This window comes from Aquarana catesbeiana, linkage group LG02, assembly GCF_042186555.1.
Source record: "Aquarana catesbeiana isolate 2022-GZ linkage group LG02, ASM4218655v1, whole genome shotgun sequence".
Lineage (NCBI taxonomy): Eukaryota > Metazoa > Chordata > Amphibia > Anura > Ranidae > Aquarana > Aquarana catesbeiana.
This window is the reverse complement of record NC_133325.1, coordinates 547,065,676-547,075,163: the sequence shown is the minus strand read 5'-3', so window position 1 is coordinate 547,075,163 and position 9,488 is coordinate 547,065,676. Positions and strand designations below refer to the sequence as shown.

General features: G+C 45.6%; 1 protein-coding gene across 2 annotated transcripts in view; it reads left to right on the top strand.

Annotated features, from left to right (window-relative positions):
- Window positions 1-3,335: 3,335 nt before the first annotated feature.
- CYB561D1 (cytochrome b561 family member D1) overlaps window positions 3,336-9,488 on the top strand; it is a 142,546-nt gene continuing 136,393 nt past the window's right edge. The window contains exon 1 of one of the 2 annotated variants that reach the window (XM_073615902.1): window positions 3,336-3,464. The gene's annotated coding sequence lies outside the window, so the exon portion shown is untranslated. Of the gene's footprint in view, window positions 3,469-9,488 lie in introns of both variants that reach the window. The other variant, XM_073615901.1, reaches the window with a different exon arrangement.

Genomic DNA, 9,488 nt, shown 5'->3' with positions numbered 1-9,488 from the left:
GGTGCGTGCCTGTGTGGTGATATGGCACACATCAAGCATGGCTTTTATTCACATGCCCCACTGCCAGATCTGAGTCCAACCACAGCAGTTCACTATTTTGCTGGCTCTAATGCCGCGTACACACGGTTGGACTTTTCGTCTACAAAAGTCCAACGGACGCCGACGGACTAAAGCTGGCTGGTAATCCGATCGTGTGTGGGCTTCTCCGGACTTTCAACAGACTTTTTCAGCCTCAAATCCGACGGACTTTAGATTTGAAACATGCTTCAAATCTTTACGTCGTAACTACGACGGACCCCGAAATCCGCTCGTCTGTGTGCTAGTCCGACGGACAAAAACCCATGCTAGGGCAGCTATTGGCTACTGGCTATGAACTTCCTTATTTTAGTCCGGTGTACGTCATCACGTACGAATCCGTCGGACTTTTGTGTGATCGTGTGTAGGCAAGTCCGTTCGTTAGAAAGTCTGCTGCAAGTCCGCCGAAAGTCCGCCGGAAGTCTGTCGGACAGGCTGTCGGACAGGCTGTCGGACTTTTGTAGACGAAAAGTCCGACCGTGTGTACGCGGCATTAGACTCACTTGCGCAGTTCAGAGCCTGCAACAAGTGGATTTTTTTTTCTAATTTAAAGGCCTTTTCCTGCCAGCTGCCTGCCACACGAAGCACTAAGGTGCAAAGGTGTGTGTAAGGGGACACTGATAGAAGGGGACACACTGGGGGAGGGCTCTGCCATACGGTAGGACTCTGTGGACTGTGATGTATAAGGAGAATGTTGGGACTTTGGTATAAGGGAGCACTCTGATGTGAGCGTGACACTCATCCTGATTGCTGTACTCTAAATGTTGTTTTGTTTGTTACTTACTCCTGGCATGGCGGCCACCTGTAAGCCTGGGGGCCCCATAATCTTCTATTGCCTGGGGACCCCATGAGTTGTCAGTCCGCCCCTGGACGCTATAACTTCAATATACACTTATTGCGATTTTTTTTTTTACCAAAAATATGTAAAATACATATTGGCCCAAACGGATGATGAATATCTTTTTTTTTTCTTTTTTTGGGATATTTATTATAGCAAAAATTAAAAAAAAAAACTTTTTTTGTAATTTGTCCCTCTTTTTTTTGTTTATAGCGCACCAAAAGAAAGCTCTATTTGTGGGAAAAAAAGGACATCAATTTTGTTTGTGTACAGCGTTGAAAGACCACGCAATTGTCAGTTAAAGCGACGCAATGCTGTATTGCGGAAAATGGCCTGGTCAGAAAGTGGGTAAATCCTTCCGGGGCTGAAGTGGCTAAAGTATACCTAAAGGCAAAACTTTTTTTTAGTTTAGAATAGAGTGCAGAAGGATTAGAACACCTGTCAGTTTTTAGTTCTGTCTGTGCCCCTGTTAGAGAGATTCACCCTATGTGTCCTGTCCTGTTTACCATTATCATTGAAAGTGAAAGAAAAAAAAAAAAAATCATTGAAAGTGAAAGTAAAAGAAAATCCCAAATTTTGGGTTGTCCCCAAAAAAGTAAAAAAGGGGAAGTCTTCCAATAAGAACAGTAGTTCTGGTGACCTGGGTGTCCCCAAGGGATTCCTTTAAAGTGGTGTTCCCATTATGAAAAAAAATAAGTCAGCAGCTACAAATACTGCAGCTGCTGACTTTTAATAATCGGACACTTACCTGTCCCAGGGTCCAGCGATGTGGGGGATTGAAGACCCGCTCGTCTCCTCCTCTGTTCGGCGGCGCCGGCATTGTAACCTTGGGCGCCCGGCTGTGGTTTCACAGCCGGGCACCCACTAAGCATGCGCGAGCGGCGCCGCGCGCCGTGATTGGCCGCGCGATCATCTTGGACCTGTCATGTGTCCCAGATGATTGACAAGAGGGAGGGGGCAGAGCTGAGCCCTTCCTGCGCCGAGGGGGTTGCTCTATCCAAAATAAAAAATACAAAGTTTTGCCTACAGTTTTATTTTAACCACATGCCGACCAGCCGCTGCAGTTGTACTGTGGCAGAATAGTACGGCTGGGCGAAACAATGTTATGTAACGTCGCTTCGCCCTGTGGCCACTAGGGGACGCGCGCCACCCGAGCCAATGCGAGTGCCCGGCGGTCTCAATCACCGCCGGGCTCCCGCGATCGCTTGGGGCACATGGAGAACCCGGAACTGTGTGTGTAAACACACAGTTTCCGGTTCTCTGAGGGGAGAACTGACAGATCGTCTGTTCATACAGAATATGAACAGCGATCTGTTATCTTCCCTGCACAGTCCCCATCCCCCTTCAGTTAGAACACAAACTAGGACACACATTAACCCCTTCACTGCCCCTAGTGTTAACCCTTTCACTGCCAGCGACATTTTTACAGTAATCAATGCATTTTTAATCGCACTGATTGCTATATTAATGCCAATGGTCCCAAAAATGTGTCAAAATTGTCCGACGTGTCCGCCATAATGTCGCAGTCATGATAAAAATCACTGATCGCCGCCATTACTAGTAAAAAAAAAAAAATATTATTAAAAATGCCATAAAACTATCCCCTATTTTGTAGATGCTATAACTTTTGCACAAACCAATCAATATACGCTTATTGCTATTTCTTTTACTAAACATATGTAGAAGAATACGTATTGGCCTAAACTGAGGAAAAAAAATGTTTTTTTATATATTATTTGGGGTTATAATAGCAAAAAGTAAAAAATAATGCGTTTTTTTCAAAATTGTCACTCTTTTTTTGTTTATAGCACAAAAAATAAAAACCGCAGAGGTGATCAAATACCACCAAAAGAAAGCTCTATTTCTGGGAAAAAAAGACGCAAATTTTGTTTGGGAGCCGCGTCGCACGACCGTGCAATTGTTAGTTAAAGCGACGCAGTGCCGAATTACAAAAAGTGCTCTGGTCTTTGCCCAGCCAAATGGTCCGGGGCTGAAGTGGTTAATGTTAGACTGTTCACATGACCGCAGTCTTGGTACCGGCATTGATGAGTGGGCTCTGCGTGAAAGTTGCCCCCTCGTGTAGGGCAAAGCAGACCCCGTCCACAGGCAGGTGTATGAATTTTTAGCGGTCAGAATAGTGTGGTATTGGTGTGTATTTTGCCTTTCACTTCATGCTAATATGTGTTCCTATTTCCATATCAGAATGTTGGGAGATATGATCATATAGGTAGTATTTAGCCAAAATAGCATTTTCCTCGTTTCTTTAGTTATTTGAACAAATCTCCTTTTGATTGACCATCTGTGGGGGAGCTTGCCCTGTCTCCAAGATATTCTATGCTGCAGTTCCTGAGCGGCTCGCACGGCTGTGCTTACTTTGGGGCCCGCTAGGTGTCGCTGTAGGTGCAGGTCAGTAACTGACAGAACAAGCTAGGAATGAAGCATCGCGGAAGTGATCGGCCAATCACCGATCTCCAGACTTGCACCGAGGACGCCGGTTCCGGTATAGAAACCGAGAGGACTCGTCCATGTTGTAGCGGAGTATGTGAGGGGCGTACGTACGTGTTCTCATTTTACATTATATTTCTTATCGTCTGAAGTACGTTCATTTGTTTACATATAGACAGGGTGACCTGTGGCTTTTTATAGCAGAGTGCTGAATGAGTCGTCAGTGTGTGCTGCTTGTCAAATAAAACCTGTTGGGGCGTGCTGGGGCTTGTAGTGCTGGCTGAGTGTGCAGAGTTGTGGAAAGAAAAGGCCATAATAATATCTCAAACTGGTTTCCACGTGATCCCATACCCCAATTTTGGCCATGGTCAATGTCATCATGATTGAAAGTAGAATGTAACTAAGGCCCCTTTCACATTTGTGCGACCTGAAAGTCGTGTGAGACTTGGAGCAATGCCTGTGTAATCTTGTAGTCTGTGGACCTCAAGTTGCGTCAAAGTTGGACCAAAGTAGTGCAGAGACTACTTTGAAGTCACTGTGACTTGAAGTTGCACAGATGGGGTGTGCAATAGTGTTTTTTTTTATTATTTTTTTTTTTTTACCTTAACCACTTCAATACCGGGCACTTTACCCCCCCTTCCTGCCCAGGATAATTTTCAGCTTTCAGCGTTGTCACACTTTGAATGACAATTGCACGGTCATGCTACAGCGTACCCAAACTCAATTTTTATCATTTTCTTCCCACAAATAGCTTTCTTTTGGTGGTATTTGATAACCACTGGAGTTTATATTTTTTGCTAAACAAACTAAAAAAGACCAAATTTTTTGAAAAAAAAACCAAAAAAACTGATGAGCACTAATAGGTGGCACTGATGGATGGCACTGGATAGGCATCACTGATGAGGAGCTTCTGACAGGCATTACTGAGTGGTATCTGAAGGGCACTGAGTGGCACTTTGGGCACTGACAGGTGTTCTTTATGGGGCACAGGCTGGCAGCTGATGGGCACCTCTGATGGGGGCTGCACTGATAATCAATGTGCTGATTATCAGCGCAAGCAGAGCCGCCGATCGGCTAACTGAGAAAGCCGTTTACTGGCACTTCCTGGTTCACGTGATGATCAGCTGTGATTGGTCACAGCTGACCACATGGTAAGAAGCTTTGTCAGAGGCTCCTTTACCACGATCAGAGATGCGATGTGTAAGACTGAGACACAGCACCCCCGATCACCGCGCTGCGCACCAGCTTGTTATCCTGATCATGTCATATGATGTCCGGTCAGGATAACTACTTCCTCCTCTCCTCTTCCTTTCTCTGTTGGGGTCCCCCAAGGTTCTGTTCTTGGACCTCTCCTTTTATAAATTTACACCACCTCCCTGGGTCAGTTGATTTTAATATCATCTCTATGCAGATGACACCTAAATCTATCTCTCCACGACCCCCCGTTCTCTCCATCTGTCTCCTCACGCATTACCAACTTACTAGCAGACATATAAGCCTGGATGTCACATCATTTCCTCAAACTCAACCTATCCAAAACCGAGCTCATGATATTTCCTCCCTCAGGTGCCACTTCCCCTGATTTATTTGTCAATATTAATGGCTCAACTTGTTCCCCCCATGCCAAAGTCCTAGGTGTAATCCTGGTCTCTGAACTAACCTTTCGACCCCACATGCTATCGCTGTCCAAAATTTGCCGGCTCAACCATCACAACATCTCCAAGATACCCCCTTTCCTAACCAATGTCACCACAAAGCTTCTAATCCACTCCCTGATCATCTCCCTCCTCATTGGCTTACCTCTAAATAGGCTATCCCCACTTCAGTCCATCATGAACGTTGGTACCAGGCTCACCCACCTCACAAACCGCTCAGCGTCTGCTACACCCCTCTGCCAATCCCTCCATTGGCTGCCACTCAGCCAACAAATTAAATTCAAGATACTAACTATAACTTACAAAGCCATCCACAACCTGCCCCCCCAGCTACATCACTAACCTAGTCTCAATATACCAACCTAATCGTTCTCTTTGCTCCTCCCAAGACCTCCTACTCTCTAACTCCCTTGTCACCTTCAGGACTTCTCCAGAGCCTCTCCCATCCTCTGGAATGCTCTACCCCAATCTGTCCAATTTTCTCCTACTTTATCCACTTTCAGACGATCTCTGAAAACTCATCTCTTCAGAGAAGCCTATCTGTCCCCCACCTAACAACTGTACATTTATCTTCTCCATCAGCACATTCCCCACAGTTATTACTTCTTGTATTTCTTGACCTTCCCTCTTAGATTGTAAGCTCTAAGGAGCAGGGCCTCTGATTCCTACTTTATTAACATGTATTGTATTTGTACTGTCTACCCTCAAGTTGTAAACCGCTGTGCAAACTGTTGGTGCTATATAAATCCTTTATACTAATAATAATAACAGAACCACTTTGCCGATGTCATATTGCTATATGGCAGGCGGCAAGTGGTTAAGTTGGAAGTAAACCTTTTTATTGAACTTGTATTTACAGGTTAGCCTATAATAAGGCTTACCGGTAGGTGCAGTAAATATCTCCTAAACCTGCACAGTTCAGGATGGGGGTCAGCAATAGAGAAGGGTTTGGGCATGTTCGAAATCCCACCAGGAAGCAGACACTGCACATCGCTAATCACAGGCAGTGAGACATTTCCTTATCTGTGCAGCTGCGGACTGGGAAATGTCTCACTGCCTGTGATTAGCAATGTGCAGTGTCAGCTTCCTGGAGGGATCGGGCATGTGGGATTTCGAACACGCCCAAGCCCATCTCTAATCAGCAACCAGTAGATCGGGGACAGGTGACTGGTAGATCGCGGTCTGGACTTGCTGACCTGCCATTCCAGAGCATCAAACAGTGCAATGCATATGGACTACTTGTAAAGTTGGAGCTGTAGTAGGGAACAAGAGCCACATAAGCCGATGCCTCCTCTGTAGTTCTGGCTCCTGTCCCATGCAGAGTAATAACAACTGCACTCCTCTCCATCTCCTATCCCAGCTAGCGGTCTTCAGAGTTGTGGCAGAAGCAGGAAAGAAGAGATTTTCATGTCAGCGTGAAGCAATACACTGGGCATAATAGTATAGGGCTGCTTTCACAATGATCCGCTGCTGTTTACCCACACCGTAGGTGCAGTGCAAGGTACCTGCAGCTTTCTTGCCATTTTGCTGCACTTAGAAGCCATAGACTTCTATTATATCCTGCAGGTGTGGTGCACTTTCTGAAAGCACACCACACCTACAGTATATTATAGAAGTCTATGGCAAAGCGCAGCTAACCCATAAAAGTTGCAGATGCACTATTCTGCACCCGCGGTGCAGGTAAACTGCAGTGCATCAGTGTGAAAGCAACCTTATAGGAGGCTCAGGAAAGTAAGGTTTCATTTACATTTGCAGTTTGGGGATGGAAAAAACCCATAGCTAAAACGTGTTTTTATCACCCTGCCCCAACCGCATCCCATTTAGGTGAAGTGGCCAGAGGTGTACACATGTCGTAGCTGCAGCAGGAGTTATACACCCTGTCATGGTTGGTGGGTGTAGCACCTGCCAAGCACGACCCATTCAAGTGAATAGGCCACTCTGCAAGTGCCCTGCAAATTTATGAGTACAGCAACAAGGGGTTAAAGCAGGCAGGTTTATGTTACTTTCTCACTACCTGCTTTAACCTCTTGGACCCTACTGAAGCATGCAGTTGGTGGGCACTTGCAGAGCGACCCCTTTTACTTGAATGTGTCGTGATTGGCAGGCGGTAGCACCCATCAAAAGCAACAGGGGCTTTAATTCCTGCTGTGGCATGTGTACATCTTTGGCTATTGCTTCAACAGCTAAAGGGGGGAGGGATTGGGCACAGTAAAAACGTAATTCAACCGCAAGGTTTTACCACCCCCCAACTTTGTGTGAATGAGCATTAAGGGTGCCACTGCTGAATGCCTCCTCACCACCTGATTTAAACCCATGATTGCCATGCAATGCACGCAATTGCTACATGGTACTATGACAATTAAAGGTTTAAATCAGGTGTGAGGAAGCAACACTGTGCCCGGTGATCTGTGGCTTCTCCCATGTTGTTCAAGTAGATCTTCACCTCTTTAAGGTTGCCTACCCTTGCTATATGTGGATGGCTGCTGCTTAGGGTAAAGTTCATACCCTGCCACAAGGCGGCTCCTACACAGAGCCCTGTATTTCCAGGTAATGCAGAGATTAGAGCAGAGGCAGCAGCAGTAAAGGGCTCCAATTGCACCCCCCCCCCCCACCTCCTCCTCTCTCCTTGCCCATTCACAAAAAGCCTTTTATTTTTTCACAGAATACAAGGTGTTCTGTGAATAGAGGAGGAGAGGGGAGCAGAGAGGTGGCTATAATACATGATTTAAAGTGGTTGTAAAGACTGAAGGTTAACCGGTTCAGTACCGGGCATTTTCACCCCCTTCCTTCCCAGACCAATTTTTAGTTTTCAGCGCTGTCGCACTTCAAACGACAATTGCGCGGTTGTGCGACGTTGTACCCAAACAAAATTGACGTCCTTTTTTCCCCACAAATAGAGCTTTCTTTTGGTGGTATTTGATCACCTCTGTGGTTTTTATTTTTTGCGCTATAAACAAAAGAAGAGCGACAATTTTGAAAAAAACACAATATTTTTTACTTTTTGCTATAATAAATATCCCAATTTTAAAAAAAAAAAAACAAATTTTTTTCCTCAGTTTAGCCCGATACGTATTCTTCTACATATTTTTGGTAAAAAAAATCGCAATAAGCGTATATTGATTGGTTTGCGCAAAAGTTATAGCGTCTATAAAATATGAGATAGATTTATGGCATTTTTAAAAAAAAATTATTTATTTTTTTTACTAGTAATAGCGGCGATCAGCGATTTTTTTTTTTTTTTTTTTTCGTCACTGCGACATTATGGCGGACACATCGGACACTTTTGACACATTTTTTGGACCATTCACATTTATACAGCGATCAATGCTATAAAATTGCATTGATTACTGTGTAAATGTGACAGGCAGTGAAGGGGTTAACCACTAGGGGGCGGGGAGGGGTTAAATGTGTTTCCTAGGGAATGCTTCTAACTGTAGGGGACGCACAAGGGGAGGAGACCGATCAGTGTTCCGCTGTTCTGGGAACACAGATCGCTCTCTTCTGAACTGACAGGACGTGGATCTGTGTGTTTACACACACAGATCCACGGTCCGGCCCGGTTAATGGGCAATCGCGGGTGCCCGGCAGACATCGCGGCCGCCGGGCACACGCACCGGGTCCCGAGCAACGCGGCGGGCGTGCGCCCCCTAGGCGGCCGGGAACCCGAGGCCGTCATATGACGTCCACCCAGGATGGGAGATCCCATCTGTGGACGTCATTTGACTATAGGCGGGTAGGGAAGTGGTTAAAGAACCTTCAGTGTGCAACTCCCCCCCAGCCCACCCCTAATAGTTACCTAAGCCTGATCTCAATTCAGCGATGTGCACGGGACCTGAGGCTCTCCCAGACCCCTTACTCCTGGTTGGCTGAGATGCAGGAGCCATTGGCTCCCACTGCTGTCAATCACAGCCAGTATGGATGCAGAAAGCCAGCTCGGGAACGAGCACGCACAAGTGCCCCCACAGCAAGCGGCTTGCTATGGAGGCACTCAGCAAGAGTGCCAGCAGGGGACGTGAAAAGATAGGATCGGGGCTGCTCTGGTCAAAACCACTGCACAGAGTAAGTATAACTTGTTTGTTGTGTTTTTTTTTTTTTTAAATATTTTTCCTTTCTTTACAATCACTTTAAGATACTTACTTAACTAGTGCAGTTTTTAAAATAAACATTTTCCCGGAGGTTAGCTTTAAGGCGGTATTAAACCCAAAGCCAAAATGTAATGTATTGCAGCTTACCAGTCATTAGATGTGGTGACTGATTTTTTTTTTTCTTTTTTAAGGCTTTTTCCCCTTTGTTTTTACTTGGTGATCTGGCCAGTAACACATCTCTTGTGTGTTAGTGTCTCCACTCTGGATGAAGGCACACAGGGGACATAGTAGACATCAGCATTGTTAGTGTGTGTGTGTGTGTTGGTGGGGGGGGGTAGTGTTAAATATATTAGCAGATTTAGATACACTAACAAATTGAAGGCAAACTTC